General features: G+C 39.9%; 1 long non-coding RNA gene and 2 other non-coding genes across 3 annotated transcripts; 1 reads left to right on the top strand and 2 right to left on the bottom strand.

Moving 5' to 3' along the window:
* The first annotated feature begins 393 nt into the window (after positions 1-393).
* LOC145596214 (small nucleolar RNA R71) lies at positions 394-499 on the top strand. The gene has a single exon (XR_014103088.1). It is a non-coding gene; the product is annotated as a small nucleolar RNA R71 (small nucleolar RNA).
* An 8,511-nt stretch (positions 500-9,010) lies between these two features.
* Positions 9,011-9,116, bottom strand: LOC145596291 (small nucleolar RNA R71). The gene has a single exon (XR_014103143.1). It is a non-coding gene; the product is annotated as a small nucleolar RNA R71 (small nucleolar RNA).
* A 3,307-nt stretch (positions 9,117-12,423) lies between these two features.
* Positions 12,424-13,295, bottom strand: LOC145595870 (uncharacterized). The gene is made up of 2 exons (XR_014103030.1): positions 12,799-13,295; positions 12,424-12,697 (listed from the first exon to the last, which is right to left on the bottom strand). It is a non-coding gene; the product is annotated as an uncharacterized LOC145595870 (long non-coding RNA).
* Between the last annotated feature and the right edge of the window lie 4,203 nt (positions 13,296-17,498).

Here is a 17,498-nt window from a genome sequence, read left to right as displayed (position 1 = left end):
AAAGGCATATTATTTGAAGAGGGAGGAGGTTGAGAGTTAGAAGGAGTACCTCTCCCCTTAAATTGGGAGGGAAGATTGGAAGCTTGAGAAGAGGTAGAAGTGCTCTCCAACTTAGCTTTGATTGCGGTGACCTCCTTTCCCAAATTTGTCATTTGAGAGGAAAGGTTGTTGATTGCATTGAGATGGTCCACCGAATACAATGAAGATTGTTTGCTTGAAGAGTCTCTCTCCCCATCTTGCCAATCCCTATAATATGTCACCACATCCTCAATGATGTCCACAACTTCTTCCTCGATTTTGTTCATGATAGGGCCCCCGGCCCCTCCATCAAGGCATGATTTGCCTTGGGGACTTAAACCGCCATAGAAGATTTGGATCACTTGGTATGTGGGGATTCCATGATGAGGACACTCCCTTTGATACTCTTTAAATCTCTCCCATGCTTCATAGAGACTTTCATTTGGCCTTTGCTTGAACCCTTGAATCAAGGCTCTTGCCTCCGCTGTCTTCTTTTGGGGATAGAAACGGGACAAGAAAGCCTTTGTAACATCATCCCTAGTTCTCAAGGAGTTGGGCTTCACCTCCTTGTCTAGCCACTCCAAAGATCTTCCTATTAGAGAGAAGGGGAACAACTTGAGGCGGATGAATTCTTGAGAGACCCCATTGACTTTGATAGTGTTGCAATATTTTTCAAATTCTTTCAAATGGTTCAATGGGCTTTCATTTTTAGCCCCACTATATTGCCTTCTCTCGATCAAGGTGATCATTGCCGGACGGATTTCGAAGTCATTTGCCGGGGTAGTTGGTGGAGCAATTCCACTTTCAAATCTATATGCCCCGGGCACTCCAAGCTCCTTCAAGGCTATTCTAGGATGTTCACCCATTCCTTTTTCTTCTTGAATTTCTTCTTCACTCGAAGAGCTATAAGCCAAAGATCTAATATCCACTCTTCTTCTTGAAATAGTCCTTTCTATTTCCGGATCAAGGGGAACAAGGGGACGATATCGGGTTTTATACATGCAAAACTCACACAAAAATGTTAGTAGCACGGCTACAAATGTAGCCTAGAGAAACAAAATCTTTTTGTATTTTATCAAAAATGAAATAGACTCAAAAACAAGATACACTCAAGCACCATTCCCCGGCAACGGCGCCATTTTGATGTGGCTAGGAATGGTAGGTCGTTGGGCTACCACCTTGCCCTATCAAACAATATTTATATGCTTAACCAACCCCTAATAGTGTAGCGGCAAGTCAAGGTCGAATCCCAAGGGAATGATGTTAAGTGCACGAAGTCTAGATTAAGCTATTTCGGAAACAAAAAGGGTTTGAAGTAGGACTAGGTCTAAACTAGGTATGCAAACTTGTATTTAATCGATCTAAAATACTAGGGCAATGGATCCACATACATTCACAATGGAATTGGTAATTTGGGAGGTCAAACCGACTAAGTCAATCGATATGAGGGAAAACTATCATGTATCCAAAAGAGCATGCTAAGGTGGTTCACCTAGAGGTCTAACTAGCGTCAACTATGCTAAACACTAACTAGGGAACATAACAAAGCACCTCAATCGTGAAATTGCTAGTCTACTAATCAATTGTCCGTGTCATAGCATACTTACAATGCAATCTAGTGTATTAATCAAAGATGGGCAAACCTCAATTAATCACACACATGCACATGAAAAATCAACCAATTTAATCATATCATCAACTCCATCAATTATCCCCAAATTACACTATTCCATCATTCATGCGTGCTTCACCATCTCCCTAGCTAGAGAACTACTCACTAGCCATAGAAATGGAGATCAAAACTACAACATTCATCAAATTAATCATCAACATGCTTGAATTCAAAGATTAAACCAACAATCAATCAAAATCAATTAAAATTCAATCAATAACCAAATCAATCATCAACAACATGAAAAACTAATGAGATCAACTAAAATCAAACTTGAATTGAGATTAAGAAGAAGATCCTTACAAAACTTTGATCAAAAGATCAAATACAATGATGAATTCTTGAACAAACACCAAAGATCATGAGTTTCTCTCTCTAGTTCTTGAGTTTCTCTCTCTAAAAATTCTCCAAAAACTAACTATCTAATTCAATCTAAAACTTCTTCTAAAAATAGGTAGAAATAACTATATATACAAGGAGGAGGTCGGTAAAGACGCCCAAAAATAGACCCTCGTAAGTGCGGGCGCTCGGAGGAGGGAGAAAGGCACGCACGGGACACACCCAGGCATGTGCGCCCACACGTGCCTGGTGTGCGGCCGCACACTCCATGTGTGCGCCCGCACGTTCCTGGGTTTCCTCCCCTTCTTCTCTTCGTCCTAGCTCAAGTGATGCACGCACCTAGGATGATGATGATGGAGGACAAGGAGGGCAGAAACTTTCTTGAATTTCTTGAAGAATGAAAGCCATGAATAAGGCATAAACAAAGCCTTGAAGCTTGCCCCTTGGATCCACCTTTGACTTGAAACTTCTTGCACCTTCTCTAGGCATAAAAGCAATGAAAAATCGTGGAGAGGAGGCTCGAGAATTCTTGGACAATCGATTACCACCTACAAGCAAAAGATAAAAAACAAGTAAAAGAGAAAAATAACAAATAAACTAGAAAAAGACATGAAAAAGAGAAATAAACTACAAAAAGCATAAAATGAGGAAAACAAAATAAAAGAGAGATAAAATGAAATAAAAATAATCCAAAAAGAAACCAAATGAGTGCCAAAAATGTCACTCATCAAATTCCCCCAAGCTAAACTTTTGCTCGTCCTCGAGCAAAACCAAGCAAAGAAAAGAGAGGATGAAAATTTTATTAAAAACGAAAAAGAAAGACTCAAGAAAAGAATATACACTAATACTCATTGTCGTAGGAATCACGGTTGTTTTTAGCTACAACAAGCCCTTTAAACCCTAAAGTCGCCTATGAGGACGAGTGAGGTCTCGTAAGGGTATCCTAAGAGTTTGACCCATAACTCTCAACCAAACATCAATGAGGCAAACCAAAGGATTAAAAGAAAGAAAAATGAAAGAAAAACAAACCTTTACGAAATGAATCAACATAAAGACTATAAAGCTTTTTGAATCAAATGAAAGTGAAATACATTCAAACAAAGCTTTTTGAATCAAATGAAAGTGAAATGCAGTCAACAAAGATAATTGAGTCAAATGAAAGTCAAACACATTCAAATAAAGCTTTTAAAGTCAAATGAAAATCAAATGCATTCAACAAAGTTTTTTGACTCAAATGAAAGTCAAATGCATTCAATAAAGATAATTGAGTCAAATGAAAGTTAAACACATTCAAACAAAACTTTTTGAATCAAATGAAAGTCAAATGCATGCAACGAAGCAAATTGAGTCAAATGAAAGTCAAACACATTCAAATAAATCTTTTTGAATCAAATGAAAGTCAAATGCATTAAAAAAGATAATTGTGTCAAATGAAAGTCAAACACATTCAAACAAAGCTTTTTGAATCAAATGAAAGTCAAATGCATTCAACAAAGCTAATTGAGTCAAATGAAAGTCAAACACATTCAAACAAAGCTTTTTGAATCAAATAAAAGTCCAATGCATTCAACAAAGATAATTGAGTCAAATGAAACAAACACATTCATACAAAGGTTTTTGAAACAAACGACAGTCAAATTCATTCAACAAAGATAATTGAGTCAAATAAAAGTCAAACACATTCAAATAAAGCTTTTTGAATCAAATGAAAGTCAAATTCATTCTACAAAGATAATCGAGTCAAATGAAAGTCAAACACTTTCATAAGAAGCTTTTTGAATCAAATGAATGTCAAACACATTCAAACAAAACTTTTTAAACCAAATGAAAGTCAAGTTCATTCAATAACGATAATTGAGACAAATGAAAGTCAAACACATTCATACAAAGGTTTTTGAATCAAATGAATGTCAAACACATTCAAATAATTCTTTTTAAATGAAATGAAAGTCAAATTCATTCAACAAAGATAATTAAGTCAAATAAAAGTCAAACACATTCAAATAAAGCTTTTTGAGTCAAATGAAAGTCACATGCATTCAATAAAGCTTTTTGACTGAAATGAATGTCAAACACATCAAACAAAGTTTTTTGATTCAAATGAAAGTCAAATGCATTCAACAAAGATAATTGAGTCATATGAAATTCATACATATTCAAACAAAGCTTTTTGAATTAAGTGAAAGTCAACTACATGCAACAATACTAATTGAGTCAAATGAAAATCAAACACATTCAAACAAAGCTTTTTAAATCAAATGAAATTCAAATGCATTCAATAAAGCTAATTGAGTCAAATTAAAGTCAAACAAATTCAAACAAAGATTTTTGCATCAAATGAAAGTCAAATGCATTCAACAAAGATAACTGAGTTAATTAAAAGTCAAACACATTCAAACAAAGCTTTTTAAATAAAATGAAAGTCAAATGCATTTAACAAAGCTAATTGAGTCAAATGAAAGTCAAACACATTCAAACAAAGCTTTTTGAATCAAATGAAAGTCAAATGCATTCAACAAAGCTAATTTAGTCAAATGAAAGTGAAACACATTCAAACAAAGCTTTTTTAATATAAAAAAATAAAATGCATTAAACAAAGCTAATTGAGTCAAATGAAAGTCAAACACATTCAAACAATGCTTTTTAAATTAAATGAAAGTCAAATAAATTCAACAAAGCTAATTGAGTCAAATGAAAGTCAAACACATTCAAACAATGCTTTTTAAATCAAATCAAAGTCAAATGCATTCAACAAAGCTTTTTAAATCAAATAAAAGTCAAACACATTCAACAACGCTTTTTAAATTAAATGAAAGTGAAATGCAATTCACAAAGCTAATAGAGTCAAATGAAACTCAAACACATTCATTAAAAGCTAATTGAGTCAAATGAAAGTCAAATGCAACCTACAAAGTTAATTGAGTCAGATGAAAGCCCAACACATTCAAATAAAGCTTTTTGAGTCAAATGAAAGTCAAATGCATTCAAAAAAGCTAATTGTGTGAAATGAAAGTCAAACACATTCAAACAAAGCATTTTGAATCAATTAAAAGTCAAATGCATTCAACAAAGATAATTGAATCAAATGAAAGCCTAAAACATTTAAACAAAGCTTTTTGAATAAATTGAAAATCAAATGCATTCAACAAAGGTTTTTTACTCTAATGAAAGTCAAATGCATTCAACAAAGTTAATAGAGTCAAATGAAAGTCAAACACATTCAAAAAAGCTTTTTGAATCAAATGAAAGTCAAATGCATTCAATTAAGATAATCTAGTCAAATGAAAGTCAAACACATTCATACAATGTTTTTTGAATCAAATGAAAGTAAAATGAATTCAACAAAGCTAATTGAGTCAAATGAAAGTCAAACACATTCAAACAAAGCTTTTTGAATTAAATCAAAGTGCAATGCAATTGACAAAGCTAATTGAGTCAAATGAAAGTCAAACACATTCATAAAAAGCTAAATGAGTCATATGAAAGTCAAATGCATTCTACAAAGCTAATTAGGTTAAATAAAAGTCAAACACATTCAAACAAAGCTTTTTGAATCAAATGAATGTCTAATGCATTCAACAAAGCTAATTGAGTCAAACGAAAGTCAAACACATTCAAAAAAAGCTTTTTGAATCAAATGAAAGTCATATGCATTCAACAAAGATTTTTGACTCAAATGAAAAAAAAAACACATTCAAACAAAGCTTTTTGAATCAAATGAATGTCAAATGCATTCAATAAAGATAATAGAGTCAAATTAAGGTTAAACACATTCATACAAATCTTTTTGAATCAAATGAAAGTGAAATGCGTTTAACAAAGATAATTGAGTCAAATGAAAGTCAAACGCATTCAAACAAAGCTTTTTGAATCAAATGAAAGTCAAATGCATTCAACAAAGGTTTTTAAATTAAATGAAAGTAAAGTGCATTTAACAATGCTTTATGACTCAAATGAAAGTCAAACACATTCAAACAAAGCTTTTTCAATCAAATGAATGGCAAATGCATTCAACAAAACTAATAGATTCAAATGAAAGTCAAACACATTCAAACAAAACTTTTTGAATCAAATGAAAGTCAAATGCATCCAACAAAGCTAATTGAGTAAAATGAAAGTCAAACACATTCAAACAAAGCTTTTTGAATTAAATGAAAGTGAAATGCAATTAACAATGCTAATTAAGTCAAATGAAAGTCAAACACATTCATACAAAGCTAATTGAGTATAATGAAAGTCAATTGCATTCTATAAAGCTAGTTGAGTCAAATGAAAGTCAATTGCATTATATTAAGCTAATTGAGTCAAATAAATTCAAACACATTCAAACAATGCTTTTTAAATCAAATGAAAATCAAATGCATTCAACAAATCTAATTGAGTCAAATGAAAGTCAAACACATTCAAACAAAGCGTTTTGAATCAAATGAAAGTAAAATGCATTCAACAAAGCTAATTGAGTTAAATGAAACTCAAGCACATTCAAAAAATGTTTTTTGAATCAAATGAATGTCAAATACATTCAACAAAGGTATTTGAGTCAAATGAAAGTCAAACACATTCACACAAACTTTTTGAATCAAATGTATGTCAAACACATTTAACAAAGCTTTTTATATTAAATGAAAGTTAAATGCAATTTACAAAGCTAATTGAGTCAAATGAAAATCAAACACATTCATAAAAAGCTAATTGAGTCACATGAATGTCAAAAGCATTCTCTAAAGCTAATTGAGTCAAATGAAAGTCAAACACATTCAAACAAAGATTTTTGAGACCAATGAAAGTCAAATGCATTCAACAATGCTAGTTGATGAGTGACATTTTTGGCACTCATTTGGTTCCTTTTTGGATGATTTTTATTTCATTTTATCTCTATTTTCTTTAGTTTTCCTTAGTTTTATTCTTGTTTTCTTCATTTTGTGCTTTTTGTAGTTAGTTTCTCTATTTCATGCTTTTTCTAGTTTACTTGTTATTTTTCTCTTTTAATTGCTTTATTTCATTTGTTTGTAGGTGGTAATTTATTGTCCAAGAATCCCCGAGCTTCCTCTCTATGAGCTTTCATTGTTTTCATGCCTAGAGATGGTGCAAGAAGCTTCAAGTCAAAGGTGGATCCAAGGGGCAAGCTTCAAGGCTTTGTATATACCTTCCTCATGGCTTATTCTTTTCAAGAAATTCAAGAAAGTTTCTGCCCACTTTGTCCTCCATCATCATCACCTAGGATGTGTGCACTGCTTGAGCTAGGACGAAGAGAAGAAGGGGGAAAGACCCAGGGTTGTGCGGGCGCACTAGAGGAGTGTGCGGCCGCACATCTGTCGTGTGCGGCCGCACATCAGGTGTGTGCGGGCGCACATGCCTGGGTGTGCTCCCGTGCGCACCATTCTCTCTCCTTCGAGCGCCCGCACCGACGTGGGTCTATTTTTGGACGTCTTTCCCAACTTCCTCTTAGGATTGTTAGTTATTTCTTTCCATATATAGAGAGAAGATTAGATCTTCATAAGGAAGAATTAGATTAGAATAGATTTTAGAGAGAAAAAACATTAGTTCTTAGCATTTTTAGAGAGAGAAAGTGTGGGTTTGATGATTGATGATTGAAGATTGCTTCATTTGATTTGATTTCTATCAAGTTTGTAAGGATTCTTTACTCTTTAATGCAATTCAATGTTTGATTTCATTAGTATTGTTGTTGATTTGGTTAATTGATAGTTTGATTGATTTGATTGATTTAGTTGGTTTCAATTTGATTTCAATTGATGAATTTGGGAATGATGATTAGTTTAGCTTTGATTTTGATGTTCTTTATGGATTGTGAGTATTTTATTTGCTAGGGTAGTGGTGAAGCATGTATTGATGATGAATTAAGGTTAATTTGGGGGAAATTGATTGAGTTGATGATGTGATTAAATTGGTTGATTGATTTTGTGCATGTGTGTGCTTGATTAGGCTTGATCACCCTTGTTATTCACACTAGATTGCATTGTGAGTTCACATTGATACGGACCATTGATTTGTGGCTTACATTTACTCGATTGAGATATCTTGTGATGTTTCCTAGCTAATGTTTGATGTAGTTGACGCTAATTAGACCTCTAGGAGAATAGCTTGATGTACTCTCTTGGTTGCAATTTCGATTTTCCCTCACATTGCTTGACTTGATTGGACTTCATCGTTGATGCATGTGGATCCATTCCCCTAGTGCCTTAGCATTCATTTAGTACAAGTCTTTTGCATCGTCTAGCTTTAGCTTAGCCTTAGTTTCTACCATATACCCCTTCTAGATTTCGGAATAGCTTAATTTTGGCATCGTCCATTTAATCTCCATTCCCTTGGGTTCGACCTTGACTTACCGCTACACTAAAAAGGGGTTTGTTAAGTTACAAATATTGTTTGATAGGGTGGGGTGGTAGTCCAACGACCTACCGTTCTCCTTCCCATCAAAATGGCGCCGTTGCCGGGGAATGGTGCTTCGAATGCATGATGTTGTTGAGTCTATTCCACTTTATTTGCAAAATACAAAAAGATTTTACACTTTAGGCTACACTTGTAGCCGCGCTACTAACATTTTCTTTGAGTTTTGTGTGCTTAGATCCCTAGCCATGGGAAGTAATTCAAGAGTTGCCTTGAAGGAACTTGGAGTGCCCGGTGCTTATAGGTATGAGTGCGGCATAGCTCAACCTACAACACCGGCAAGCGATTTTGAAATTAGGCCGGCAATGATCACCCTAATTGAGAGGAGACAATATAGTGGGGCAAAGAACGAGAGCCCATTGAACCATCTTAAGGAGTTTGAAAAATATTGCAACACTATCAATGTCAATGGAGTTTCTCAAGAGTTTATCCGCCTTAAGTTGTTCCCTTTCTCTCTCATAGGAAGATCTTTGGAATGGCTAGACAAAGAAGTGAAGCCCAATTCCTTGAAGACATGGGATGACGTCACAAAGGCTTTCTTGTCTCGTTTCTATCCACCAAAGAAGACGGCGGAGGCTAGAGCCTTAATCCAAAGTTTTAAGCAATTGCCTAGAGAGAATCTCTATGAAGCATGGGAGAGGTACAAGGACTACCAAAGGGAATGCCCTCACCACGGAATTCCAACATATCAAGTGATCCAAATCTTCTATAGTGGTTTGAGCTTTCAAGGTAGATCGAGCCTAGATGCCGGAGCCGGAGGGCCAATCATGAACAAAACGGAAGAAGAGGTTGTGGATGTAATAGATGATGTGGTAAGGAATTACATGGATTGGCATGATGTAGAGAGGGAATCGACAAGCACAAGTTGCTCAACCGATCAATCTTATGTCATCAACGAATTGTCCACAATGGTCTCGGAGTTAGGAAAGGAGGTGAATTTTCTCAAGAACAAGCTCGAGAGCCCTTCACAAGCTTCTAGTCTTCCCTCCCAATTTAAGGGGAAAGGTACATCTTCCTACTCTAACCCTCTTTTTGCTTCTTGTTGCATGATTAGAGAATGCTTGGTTTGTGATATGTGTGGCAAGAATGATCATGATGCTTCTAATTGCTCCAATGTTCCTTGTGATAGATATGATGGATATGAGAATGTGCATGTGAATTGTGATGATAATAATGATTTTGGACCTAGATTCAATGCTCAAAAGATTGTTGGGAATAGGAATTATCACAATAATGGGAGCTATGATAATTACAACCAAAAGAGTGGTAATGGTAACCGTGTGACCCAAGAATTTTGTGGTAACCATAACAACTTTTGTTGTAATGATCAAAGCTATGGCCAAGAATATGGGGATCATAACCAAGGTTATGGTAACCATAATCAAAATTTCGGCCAAAATCATGCTAAGGGTAATTGGAGTAATCAAGGTAGGGGAAATTTTCAAAATGATGTTCAAAGAGATACCCCACCCCAAATTACTCCAAAGACTCAAAGCTAAGGTGATGATTTCTTTACTCAACAATCCCAATTGAATTGGCTAGAAAATTTCATGATGGATCAATCTAAGATGTTGAATGAATTCACATTTTCTTGTAATAAAATGTTTGAGGTCCTTTTTACTCATGGAAAGATGCTTGAGAACCAAATTGTTCAACTAGCCAACCCTTTGAAAGATTGTGCTAGTCCATCTCTTTTTCCCTCACAAGAAGTTGATTCTAGGGAACCGATGTGTGCTATGACCACTAGGAGTGGTAAGGTCCTTAAAGAGAGTGTTCCTAAGAAGAGTAAGGAGAGTGAAAAAGAGAATGATTCGAGTGAAGAGAATAAGAATGAAGAGCCGAGCAAGATGAGTGAGGATTCCAATAATAAACCTAAGGAGAAAGAGCGGAAGCAAGATGAGGTTTACAAACTTAGACTTCCTTACCCCCAAAAGCACAATAGGCATAAATTGGATGAGCAATTTGGGAAATTCATCGACATGCTTAAGCAACTTCATCTTACTCTTCCTTTTACCGATGTTGTAGAACAAATGCCAAACTATGCTAAGTTTCTTAAGGAAATTTTGAGCGGTAAGAGAGATTGCAATATGGTGGAACCGGCGAATCTAGGGGAGTGCTTTAGTGCCTTTTTTCAAAATGACCTACCCCAAAAGTTGAAGGATCCCGTAAATTTCTCCATACCTTGCAAAATCAAAGGAAAATTGTTTCAAAATGCTCTTTGTGATCTTGGTGCTAGTGTTAGTATCATGCCTTATTCCGTTTTTAAGAAACTTAAGCTAGGTGAACTTCTTCCATCCAATATGACCCATCAATTGGCCGATCGGTCTATCAAGTTTCCTAAGGGGAGAGTTGAGGATGTTCCTCTCAAAATAGGAGAGTACACCTGTTTAGGGTAATTTTACCCCTCACACGTGGCCCAATCAGAGGGTGACACGTGTCAGCCCGGGGATGGACCAAAATGGACCTATCCCTGTGTGACACGTGTCTTCCCAGATATTTGGGAGAATGTCGGCCTTCAGGCCCAAATCCCGAGAAAGCCGCAAAACGGCGCAGCCCATCTCTGATTAGGGTTTCTGTCACCTAATCAGGGGCCAAATCCCAATGACCCTATAAATAGGGAGATTCCCCTCTTTTGGAGGGCACGTTCCTTCATTTACTACAAACTGTCCCTTTGATAGAGACAACTGAGCTAGAAAACCTAGCAGATCCCCACCTAAATTTCCGCACCTTTTTCTCTCCTTCAAGTTACTAACTTGAGCGTTGGAGGCGGAGCACCACCCAAACGGTGTCTTCGTTGATTTTGCAGGTACAGAAGCCCTCCGGACCAGTCTTCGAGTTGTAACTCTCCCAAGGGACAAAAACACCCAAAACATTTGGCGCCGTCTGTGGGGAGAGTACCTCAGGATGGTTCAAAGTTCTGTACCGGTTCTCAATTCTACCTCTCTACGTCCGGGCACCCAGACGGGTACCCCGGATGACATGCAACCGGTTATTCAGCCGGTGGGGTTTGAAATCCCCCAGCCTCCACCTCAGCCTCAGCCAGAGGTATTCACTGAGGAGGAGGAAGAAGATGAAGATGATGATGTGGAGACCTACACATCTAAGGATGGCTCCCTCATCTCTAAATCCATTTGTTCCAGGGATCAACTGGAGCAAAATGAAGACCAGGCGGGCCCAAGCAGGCGCCCATCAGGAAGGCCAGAAGGGGAAACCCAGAAGGCCAAAGGTCAGGCCCCAGTCACCCGAGATGAGCTCATGAAATTCATGAACTCTTTCAAAGGTGAAATCAAGGCCATGATCAACCAAAACAAGGCAGGCTCTAGCAAGAGTCAGCCGGCTAAAAAGACTCCCAATGATGGGAAGAAGAAGAAGCCGGTCAAGGACAGGCAGCCAACTCCTCACCCAAAGGAGAAGGCAGCCGCAAAACTTGACTGGTCTAAGATTCTGATGCCCCGGCGACCCCAGCCGGAGGCCAAGAAGACGCCTACCTTCGATGCAAAAGAAATCATTAATCGAAGGAGGCAGCAGCAGTCTGAGTCAGCCTCTACCTCGAGCTTTCCAGACAGCTTCAAGCAAGCATCAGCAAGGAACTCTATGTCCTTGCATGAGAGTCGGACAGGCGATAAATCCGTCAACACCGAACCTCAACTGATGATAGGGTCGATGCCATACGCACAATGTTATCAGGATCGGGATTCTAAGTTGGATCGGAAAGGCCTAGCAGGATCGGATCGTAGGATCGAATCGTAGGATCGCACGATCCTACCAATTTTCAATTCTAAGACAAAGTAGATGTATAAAATTGTTGTGGGATCATATTTTATGTAAAAACAACACTAATAATGCTAATACTTAGTGATTTACTCATTGAAAAGGCGATACTTCATTAAAAAGCTAATTATAGCGAATATTTCGACATCTTTCTCAATAAATTTGTACATAAAAATCTTGAGAACAAGGCAATAGTTATGAGTTCAATACTTCAATGACAAAATAATACACATAATGACATAAAATAGTTTTAATTACAAAAATCTTAGTTTTAATTAAAGTATATTCATCAATCATCATATCCAAAACTCAAATTGCCATACTCAACATCATCACTTCTAACATTAGTTTCTCCTGTACTAGTTGGCTCATTTTCAAAGTTGTTTCCATCACCAAAATCGTCATCATCATTAAATTCATTTGAGCCCATATAAGTTGATGCAATGTCATCATCATTGTCGGTTAAATTTGTTACTTCAACGATTTCATCTACACAATAAGTGGCAAAAATAATTAAAAAGGTGAAATAGGAGAAGATAAGATTTTTATAAGTAATAAATATTAAATGAAAAGGAAAATAAAAATCTCACCATCATGGTCTTCATGATTTTCATCTCCATTTCATCTCCAGTAGAAAACGAACAAAAACATGCAAATTTACCAAAACAATCCCTAAATTACTAAGCAAATAAAGAAAAATTGAAAATTTCATAATAAAAGAACATACCTTTGCAAGCTTGGAGCAAAAAAATGGAGTTTATGCATCATGCATGTGTCGATTTGCGTGAATAAGATAATGGTGAAATGGAGATTTGGAGTTGAATGACTTGAATCTTGAATGTCGGTGAAATGGATAGGAAAAAGTGATCAAAAAGGGTTTTTTTTACAAATAAGATAATGATATCTTGGATTCTTAAGGCTAGAATATTAATGGGCCAGCCCATAATATGTTTGGCTGACTAAATTTTCACAAATGTAAGCTTTAATGTAGGATCGTTGGAATCGACATAGGATCGCGATCCCACCGATCCTATACGATCCCAACGATCCTATGCCCGATTTTTTGCAAAACCGATCTTAAGGACGATCCAAGTCGTTTGATGAGATTAGGATCGTAGGATCGTATGATCCTACGATCCGGATCGCGATTTTGATAACATTGCATACGCACCTCAGGTGCAGTATGGGCAGTATGGCCTTCAATTCATGCAGCCACCTCCTTTTGGGGGTCAGGCGGCATATCCCCCTGCCCAGCCTCTGGACTGGCAGCTTCAACTAATGAGGCTAGGCGAGCAACCGTCTGCCTTTGCAGCCAATATAACCGAGGCGGCTCAGCCGGCCAAGGTTAAGAATGTACTGGTGGGCACCTATGATGGTACCACCAACCCCGAAGACCACCTGATGACATACACCAACCTCATGTGCTTACAAGGTTGGGACGATGCCACCTGGTGTCGATGTTTCCCAGCTACACTGAAGGGCATTGCCCAGCAGTGGTTTGGCAACTTGCCAGTCGGCTCTATTGACAGCTTCAAGAGGCTAGCCTTCTTGTTTGCTACCAACTTCTCTATGAACATTCCTGCCAAGAAGACGAGCCTTGATTTGAGCACCGTCAGGCAGGGTGAGAGAGAAGGGCTGCGCTCCTATGTCAGGCGGTTCAACCTGGTCAGAATACAGATCCAGGGGCTGTCTGACGAGGTAGCTTTCACAGACTTCTTCAAGGGTCTGAAGAACGGGTCGGTCTTTAAGTTCGACCTTGTCCGAAAGGGGGCATTCACGCTACAGGCGGCCCTGAGGGAGGCGGAGAGCTACATTCAGGCTACCGACCTCTGCTCGCCTGGTAGCCACTCAGACTCCAAGAAGTCTGACAAGCAAAAGGAAAGCCGGTCTGCTCAGCCGGGTAACAAAAAAGAAGAGAGCAAGAAGAGAAAAGAAGTCTGGGCGGTTAGTGATTCTGACCAGCCGTCCCAGAAGAAGAAGAAAGAGTTTAAACCGTACGTCCCCAAGTACGAGTTTAACAAAGACTGCAACTCCATTTACATGGAGGTGAAGGATCGGCTGTCTATTGAGAAGCCGAATCCGATGAAGAGTTCCGTCCAGTCTCGGAACAAAAATAAATTTTGCCACTTCCATGAGGAGGTTGGCCATGACACCAACGACTACTTCAGTCTACAGCGGACGTTGGACCGTCTGGCTGACAAGGGGCTCCTCAAGTCCTACATCTCAAAGTCCCCCGCCGGGGCAAAGAGGAAGAATAAGGGTCAGTCCTCCAAGGCTGGCCCCCAGCCTGCTAGTAGCTCGGAAACCGACAAGGATCCGGTCTACACTATAGCAGGCGGATTTTCATGTGGTGGCCCTACCATCCGGGGCACCAAGAGCCATCTTCGAAAGATGGATAAGGATGATGATGAGCAGGCGTCTGCCTCCTCCACCTTCCCAGACGTTCTTATAACTGAGAAGGATAGGGGCAGCGTCCGCCGTCCGCATGACGACCCGGTTATCATTGAATGTAAGGTTGCCAACCAGCTGGTTGGACAGATCCTTATTGACACCGGCAGCTCGTCAGATATAATCAGCCTCCGGTGCCTGCAGAAGCTAAAATATAATGTCAGCAGCATGCATCCGGTCACCCACCCCTTGGTTGGTTTTGGGGGTGGGATGGTCTACCCAGCCGGCAGAGTTGACTTGCCCATCCGGCTGGGTGAAAAAGGCCAGGGACGGCATATTGTCGTCAGGTTCTTGGTCGTTGAGGAGTTGACCGCCTACAATATCATCCTTGGTAGGCCAACCCTCAACGAAGCTAAGGCGGTCATTATCCCGTCTCTCATGCTCATCAAGTATGAGCGGGATGATGGCTCTGTTGGTTCCCTGAACGGGGATCAGAAGACGGCAAGGGAGTGCTATCTCTCAACCGTGAAAGATACTGTGGCCCCAGACGGCCAAGGGAAGGAACCAATAGACCTTGACGATGTCAAGGATGCCAACCCAGCCCCACCAGCCGTTGGTAAGAAAAGAAAAGCACCTCTGCTGGTGGAGGTGAAGAAAGAGAAGAAATAGCAATCACTGACCGGTGAACGGTAAGACGAGCTCCGTCCCCAACCGGTTGGAGAAAACATTGATCTCGTTCTGGACGACAGCCGTCCAGAGCGTACGGTGAAGGTTGGGACGGTTGCTTATGCTACTCTGGGTGCAAGCTTGCACCTTCTGCTGCAAGAGTTCAAAGACATTTTTGCATTTGAAGTGGAAGAGATGCCAGGCGTCAGTCTGGATCTCGCTGTCCACAAACTCGCCGTGGATCCCAAAAAGAAGCCCATCCGGCAAAAGAAAAGAAACCATGGCGAGGAAAGAAGTCAGGCGGCAGCTGCCGAAGTCAAAAAGCTGCTAGACGCCAGGTTCATTCGGCCCTGTAATTTTCCCGACTGGGTGGCCAATGTGGTCCTTGTCAAGAAACCGAATGGGACCTGGCGCATGTGTGTAGACTACACAGACCTCAACAAGGCGTGTCCAAAGGACAGTTACCCGCTTCCAAAGATCGACAGTCTGGTCGACTCTACAGCCGGTCACGCCTTGATGAGCTTTATGGATGCCTATTCTGGCTTCCATCAGATACCCCTCTGGAAAAAAGATCAAGAGAAGACGACCTTCGTCACTGATTTGGGGTTATTCTGTTATACTGTGATGCCGTTTGGCTTGAAGAATGCGCCTGCCACTTTCCAACGGATGATTAATACAGTCTTCATTAATCAAATTGGGAGGAATGTGGAGGCGTACATAGATGACATGATAGTCAAATCCAAACAACAGGCGGATCACCTTGCTGATCTCCGAGAAACATTCACCACCCTCAGGCGGCATAAGGTCATGTTAAACCCCAAGAAATGCGTCTTTGCTGTTGAGTCTGGGAAGTTTCTCGGATTCCTGATTGATCAAAGGGGGATAGAGGCTAACCCCGAGAAGATACAGGCGGTAATTGACATGAAGTCACCCCGTTCTGTCAAGTAAGTTCAGAGACTAACCGGTTGCCTGGCCGCCTTGGGAAGGTTCCTCAGCTGGTCAGGTGACAAATGCCTCTACTTCTTCCAAGCAATCAGGAAGAAGACCAGGTTCGAATGGGGAGACGATGCTGAGACGGCATTTCAAAAGTTGAAAGAGCACTTGCACTCTCTGCCTAGGCTGGTCAGTCCTCTACCTAGGGAGACGTTGTATATGTATTTCGCCGTCTCAGATCATGCTCTCAGTGCCGTTCTCCTTGCTGAGCGAGACGGCGTTCAACTCCCGGTTTACTTCATTAGTCATGTTCTTAAAAATGCTGAACTCCGGTACCCTGTGGTGGAAAAATTTGGCCTTGCTTTGTACATGGCATTCAAAAAGCTGAAGCCTTACTTTCTGGCCCATCCGGTGGTGATTTACACCGACCAGCCACTCAAGCGGCCAATGTCTACTTTGGAGTCATCCAGCAGAATGTTAAAATGGGCTATTGAAATGCAAAGTCTTGAAATCACTTACGAACCGAGAAAGGCAGTGAAAGGTCAGGCGTTTGCCGACTTCATTGTGGAAATGACCCGTCCGGTGGCTCCGGATAATCTCAATCAGGTTTGGAAAGTGTATGTAGACGGGAGTTCAACTAAAAACGGCTGTGGTGCAGGCGTAATTTGTGAGTCTCTTGAGGGAGACAGATATGAGTATGCACTACGGTTCAAGTTTCAGGCCTCAAACAATGAGGCGGAGTACGAAGCCCTGCTAGCCGGAATCCGCATGTGTAAGGCGGCAGGAGCCACAAAAATTGACGCCTATTCTGATTCACAGTTGGTCGTTAGCCAATATGAGGGAACATTTGAAGCAACTCACCCGGCTATGATCAAAAATCTTCAGGCGGTCAAAGATGAGGCTGGGTCACTTGAGGAATTTCATCTGAATCAGGTACCCAGGTCAGATAACAACCAGGCGGATGCCTTGTCAAAACTTGCATCCTCCGCCTGTCATGATACGCCTCGGTCAGTCTTCTGGGAAGTACTTGAAAAAAGAAGCATCTATGAAGATCCCATTGGAGTCCTAGACCGAAGCTCTACTTGGATGGATGGCATCCGGGCTTATCTCTCAGACGGGACACTTCCTGATTCGCCACAGGAGGCAGCCGTCCTGAAAAAGCGAGCTGCAAACTTCGAGTTAAGAAATGGAGAGCTCTTCAAGGCGGGGTTTCTTAAGCCTCTTTTGAAGTGTGTAACCCTAGAAAAGGGGAAGGAAGTTCTCGAAGATTTGCACTCAGGGTTCTGCGCCTCCCATATAGGCG

The sequence above is a fragment of the Chenopodium album genome, chromosome 19 (genome assembly GCF_948465745.1).
Source record: "Chenopodium album chromosome 19, dcCheAlbu1.1, whole genome shotgun sequence".
In the NCBI taxonomy this organism is placed as follows: Eukaryota; Viridiplantae; Streptophyta; class Magnoliopsida; order Caryophyllales; family Amaranthaceae; genus Chenopodium; species Chenopodium album.
The sequence above is the reverse complement of the archived record's forward strand: the minus strand, read 5'-3'. Positions and strand labels throughout refer to the sequence as shown.